This window comes from Gossypium hirsutum, chromosome A03, assembly GCF_007990345.1.
Source record: "Gossypium hirsutum isolate 1008001.06 chromosome A03, Gossypium_hirsutum_v2.1, whole genome shotgun sequence".
Taxonomy (NCBI): domain Eukaryota; kingdom Viridiplantae; phylum Streptophyta; class Magnoliopsida; order Malvales; family Malvaceae; genus Gossypium; species Gossypium hirsutum.
Genome location: NC_053426.1, coordinates 58570661 through 58577333, shown reverse-complemented (window position 1 = coordinate 58577333; position 6673 = coordinate 58570661). Strand labels below are relative to the sequence as shown.

General features: G+C 35.2%; 1 pseudogene; it reads left to right on the top strand.

Moving 5' to 3' along the window:
- The first annotated feature begins 317 nt into the window (after positions 1-317).
- Positions 318-6320, top strand: LOC107957332 (sucrose transport protein SUC3-like; annotated as a pseudogene).
- Positions 6321-6673: the final 353 nt, after the last annotated feature.

Sequence of the window (6673 nt, the reverse complement as noted above, 5' to 3'; positions counted from 1 at the left end):
CTAACGGCTAATGTCAAAAATAGAAAAAAAACTATTTTAATTTTGATTTGTAAATTTGTAATATTTAAAATTATTTAATGAAAAGAATTGAATTATAGAAAAAATGGAAAAAAAAACTTTTGATTAATGTAAGTGATGCACTATACAACGATTTTAATAAAATAATTTATTGACAAATTTTATAATTTTTTTATCAAAATGAAAATTTACTAATAATTTAGTTAGCATGAGTAGTCTAGCATTCATTCTATTATATTTAATTTATAGTAACCTACTACGTAAACTTGACTCCAGCGTCCATCCGGCATTCACTCGTCGTCGGTGTGCTTTTTCCCTTGCTGAAGAAGAAAAGCATCCCTTCAATAAATGACAAAGTCCCTTAAAACCAACGGTCCTGATCACATCCTTTTTCTCCCACTTAATCAACGTCCCTTTCGCTTTTTCCTTTGATGGCAAACTTTGTTTTCACAACCGACACATCACACAAATCAACATGGACCCTGCACCTAAACCTAAATATCATCTTGAAACACATTCATTCCTCAACTTTTAATTTTGATTGATTTTGTATTCATTTTTTTAATGCGAAGGTTTACCTTGAGTTAACACGTGAAGGATAATCAGAGACTGAGCCAAAGAGGTTATGGCGGGAATGAGTGACTCAGTGCCCATCAGGTTCCCCTACAGGAATTTAAACAAGGAATTGGAGGTTGAAATGACCGACGATCCTCATTTCCGGATCGATCTAAATTCCTCTCCGAACTCTCCTTCAGCTTCTTCTTCGTCGCCTTCCTCGAGGGTTCCCAATGGAAACGCTAACTTATCGTCGCCGATCCATGCCGGATCTAAGGATTTTAGCTTTATAACTCTGGTTCTTAGTTGTACGGTCGCCGCCGGGGTTCAGTTTGGTTGGGCTTTACAACTATCGCTATTGACTCCTTACATTCAGGTCTTTCCAATACTCTTTTTTTTTTTCTTTAGTCTTGTAATTTATGTTAGTTTAAGTATTTTAATGAAAAATAGTAAGCTAGTGACCATGAATGTTTTGAAGTTTGAATTTGGTGCAATGTGTTTACATTTAATGACAATTTTTGTGTTATTGGGGGTTTATCTGTACGAAATAGAAAAATAAAATCAGCGAGTGCACTTCTTGTTGGTATTATTGAATTGGTTAGATAGTAGATGCTACAATTCTTTTTTCATTATTGTTTAGTCATTAATTTACTTAGTTTTCATGTACTGCAGAAAGAATTATTGGTGTGGTTATAGGTTACGAAAGAGAGATCATGGCGTTGGGAGGCAGATTTTCTTTTATTATCATTTTCTAGAAATTTTTCTTATAATTTGTAGAAATACTTATCATCTTTAACAATATAAATTAAAACGTACTAGTTAGAGAAAAGAATGTTAGTCATTTTTTGAAGAATAATTTTCATTTAAAATAATTCTCAAAATATTTTGTCAACTTCTTGCTTATGTAATACTCTCTCTTTATTTATTTAAAAGAATGTTATAGTCATTTTTTGAAGAATAATACTCTCTCTTTATTTATTATTATTTTTAGCCTTGGCTGTATTTCTTTTCAACGCTCTGAGCTTCTCTGATTACTGTATATTTTGTTGATTCATGCAGACACTTGGAATAGAGCATGCTTTTTCTTCATTTATTTGGCTTTGTGGTCCGATAACTGGTCTTGTGGTAGGTGATGGGAAACCATATTGCTGTATTTTTCTATATTATTGCCTTCTCTTTATTTTTGAGTCCTAATGGGTGTAACATGATATTTTAATGTGGTTATTTGATAGATCTGCTGTAATAGCTTGTGCTGCATTTTGAACTAACTCCTAAATAGTTGGGGCTACCTTTCATGTAGAAGGTAGAGATGGGGGTACCCTAGAACATTTATTTGTTTGATTGCATAATAGAGAATTTCTTTGCTTATTCAATTTTCCATTCTCTCTCTCTCTCTCTCTCCCCCTCCCCCAAGGTATGTCTGTGCAAATTAGGAAGCAGGTTACCTTTGTGTTTAATGCCTATTTTTTTTAAATGTGTTGGCACATGATAAATGCAAATGACTAGAGTTAAACAAAATCAGAATAAATAATACCTATCTACATTTATGATTTATAGAATTGTTTGCATTTTGATCTTAGGTTCAACCTTGTGTTGGTATTTGGAGTGATAAATGCACTTCCAAATATGGTAGAAGGCGGCCTTTTATCCTTGCTGGAGCGCTCATGATCTCTCTTGCTGTAAGCACCGAAGATGATTGTTTTCCTTTTATGCTATGTTTACGTTTATATATATATATATTCTAAACTAAGGTTTGCAATCTAGGTGATAATAATCGGGTTTTCTGCAGACATTGGATACTTATTAGGTGATACGAAGGAGCACTGCAGGTTTCCACTTTTGCTTTTGATTCATTCTCTTCTCTTATAGCCAACTCTCACTCTCCCCCACCTCTTTTTTCTGCTGCAAGAAAATAAAGAGATTGACAAAATAATGTATGCAATGTAGTACATTTAAAGGTACACGAACAAGAGCGGCTTTTGTCTTTGTTATCGGCTTTTGGATGTTGGATCTTGCTAACAATACAGTGCAGGCAAGCCTTAAATGATAATTAATTCTTCATTTTATGCACATGAGCTAATAGTTGAAGTCTTATATTTTTTCCAGGGACCAGCTCGTGCCCTCTTGGCTGATCTATCAGGTGAGCTCCCTTCTTAAGATAGAAAAAGGAAAAAAAAGAAAACGGTTATGGTCTATACATAATATCGTTGTGATGTTTTAGGTTTGATACCTCCGATTTACTAGGCCGTATAATACCACACACATTTGAATACTGTGCATGACAAGATTCTGGATGCCTATGTTTTAGGTCCTGATCAACACAATTCTTCAAATGCTATATTTTGCTCGTGGATGGCTGTTGGAAACATCTTGGGATTTTCAGCTGGTGCTAGTGGGAGTTGGCATAGGTGACAATCTTTTCATGTGTTTTTGTTGTGATGAAACAAGCAATTATTGACGCAACTTTATTAAGTGAATTTATATGTTGATCTAATTCTTGCAAATTGTCTCAATTCAGATTGTTTCCATTCTTGGAAAGCAGAGCTTGCTGTGAAGCCTGTGCCAATTTGAAAGCAGCATTTCTTGTTGCTGTAGTAAGTAGCATTATCCATTGAAATTTCACACTATTAAGGCTTTCTGGGATGTTAAAACTGAAATTCTTCACTTAAATGTTAACTAAAGTACATTTGATGTGTTAATTTATGGCTTTAATAATGTTACACCACTTTCACATGCTTATTGATTCTTTAGATAAAGGGTTTTAAATACTAGCATGGCATTTTCTGCATGGAGTTCATCTGAAATGCCATTTGCTTTGCATATGTTGTAGACCATTAGTAGCATTTATTATATCTTGCTGATTAAAAATTTGTTTTTTTTTTGGTTGTTCGGCTCTATATTCAATAACAATGTAGAGTTTGTGGCAAGGTAGCCAATTTTGCACTGTTCCGGCTATACTGGTTGGTGCGCACCATTTCAACAGTAAATCGGAACAGCCAATTCTCTTTTTTTGCACTGGTGAAAATTCTGGCCCGTACCGGTTACACCAGCTCTTTCCACCCAATTCTGGGCATACCATGGAATAATGTGTATCGGCTGGTGCATGAATGAAGTCTAAAAAAATGTAAAATTAAATATATGAGATAATCATGTTTAATGTATTGGATAATCTTGTTTAATACATGTGATAATTTTTTTTCCTTGTTTATTTTTGAATGATGGGTTTTTATTTGTGAAGTTTATTGATGAGCATTTTATATAATTGATGAATATTTTATATTTGAAATTTAGTTACCATTCATTCCATATTTGTAAATATATTTTTATATGCATAAATTAAATATTTTCGAGAATATTGATAAAACGAAAGCAGTACATCGAACCAGACTCATATCAGTATGAACCAATTCCTGTGGAAAAATAGTGTGTCCACTAATGTGGTATTGACTACCTTGCTTTGTAGTATAGCCTCACTGAACTTTGAGCGCCTTTTTAGTTGCTGTCTCGTGCTTTTGTGGTCAAATATTTTCTAACACTTGATGTCATTCTGTATATGCGTAAAAGGTTGTTTGGCATTTCTGCAGGTCTTTCTCTTGTTTTGTACTGTTGTGACTGTATTTTTTGCTAAGGAGGTTCCGCTTCCACTGCCAGCAGATCAGCCAACTCGTTTATCAGATTCTGCTCCTCTGTTGGATGGTTCCACTCAAAAGGGCTTTCAACACTCAAAATCAAAAGCTGATGCATCCATTGTTCCCAATGATAATAGGAACATTGCTGAAAATGGCTATGAATGGGTGTCAAATTCCAAGCTTGCCAACTCAAACGATAACAATGCTCAAAATGAAGTTTTTAGTGATGGGCCTGGAGCCGTACTGGTCAACTTATTGACCAGCTTAAGGCATTTACCACCTGCAATGCACTCGGTGCTTATTGTCATGGCTCTTAGTTGGGTAAGTTTCAACATTCTCTCTTTGTTTTTGATACCCTGAAATTAGCATTGAGCCAATTATCTATTGATTGATAGTGGAGACTCAAGGATTGTTAACACGTCCAGTCTGATGGTTGACTACAATTTCACAATCCTTTCCCTTTCCCAAAAGAGTAATAAGGAAAGGAGGAAAAGGAAATCACTAATTTATTATGTTGTTTTTATGTATATTCGGTTCTTATTTGCAGCTTTCCTGGTTCCCTTTCTATTTGATACGGACTGGATGGGAAGAGAAGTATATCACGGAGATCCGAAAGGGAATGCTTCTGAAATAAAATTGTATGATCAAGGTGTCAGAGAAGGTGCATTTGGTTTGCTATTAAATTCTGTAAGAACTCAAAATTGAGCAAAAATCGCAAATTTCTCTTAGATATTTCTCTCTCGATTGTTTAAAGTTGATATATTGATATTATTGTTGGTGGCTGTAGGTGATTAGTTTTCTTTCTTATTTATTTCTGTCGTTATATATCTGTTAATTTCTGGAGCAGGTTGTTCTTGGTATTAGTTCTTTCTTTATTCAACCAATGTGTCAACGGATTGGGTCAAGACTTGTTTGGGCCATGAGCAACTATACAGTTTTTGCCTGTATGGGTGTCACAGCTATCATTAGTTTGGTATCTGTCACGGAATTTTCTCTAGGGATTGAACATGTATTTGGAGGAGGTGGAGCAATCAAGATTGCCGCTTTGGTTGTATTTGCTCTTCTTGGGTTTCCTCTAGCGGTATATTTCAAATGACTTGCAGTGGTTCCTAAATGCTTCAGTGTTTGTTTAAAAAAATTGTTGTATTTTTGCTCATTTATTTGTGTTCTGCTCAGATCACCTATAGTGTTCCATTTTCAGTTACAGCTGAGTTGACTGCTGATTCTGGTGGTGGTCAAGGTTCATATTTCATTTATCTTCTATAGCTTCTGCTTTCTGCAGTTGCAGAACTTAGAAAATTGTGACAATTTGTATGTTCGTGCAGGATTGGCAATTGGAGTTTTGAACCTTGCAATTGTTATTCCTCAGGTATACAAATTGATTGATTGTCGTATTTAATTTAACTGCCATTATTGCTGAAGGTTTCTTACTACTTCCGAAGATTGGTTTTTCTTTCCATAGCTCATAGTGTACCCAATTTGAGTTCCAAATATCTAAGTATTTTAGGTGCCTTGTGTTTTGATTATCTTTTAAGCATATAAAATTATTTTTTTATTGTATTGTAAATTGAATGGAAAAATGGTACCCTTGGTGCTTTCACAATTTAGTTGAATCTGATTTCTAATGTATAAATGGTTTCTTCAGATGATTGTATCTCTGGGAGCTGGTCCATGGGATGCTCTATTCGGTGGAGGAAATATACCAGCCTTTATTTTGGCTTCATTCTGTGCTCTGGCTGCGGGGATTATTGCAACTCTGAGGCTGCCTGATATGGCAAGTTCCTTCAAGTCATCTGGTTTTCATTTTGGCTAAGGAACAAAATGGCCTTAATAACGCAACAAGCCCTCTGTATAAGATGTTCGGCAACGGTGGTCATCAGAAGATGGCTACCATCATTACTACGCATAATTTTCACACTAAAAGATATGCATATTACATAATCCAAATTCATTCATTTTTTCCCCGTTGCGGGTACGTGTACTATGTGTAGAGTTTAAATTGGCAGTCACTATATTGAAAAGGATATACACATTCACAGCATGATTAGTGTCTTATTTACTTTGAAAACTCTACCTGTAGCATTTCTCATATTATAAAGATCAATTCCATTTTTCTCATTTCCATGGTCATTTTCTAGTTTATCATGGAGCAGTAGCTGCTAAAATGTTTATAGGCTCCCATTAACATCAAGCATTTGGCATTGATGATTTGTACAATTTAGCAGCAATTATAGTAAAGCTTGTTTGGTACTGTGCCTGGTGTTCCAGCATTCTTGACCGCTTCTCTGTGGAGCATCCATTTGCTTTGTAGTTTAGATTCGGCTCTTCTTTCTGTGTAATGTGGGCAGCAGCAGCTATTTTGGGCTAGGCTTTTCTGGATGGCATGTGATGGTGTGCAGACTGATTGCTACCTTGCACAAACTCTGCTTGGTTTTGTAAAGGTGGAAGGTATAGCGCACGTTGAAATATTT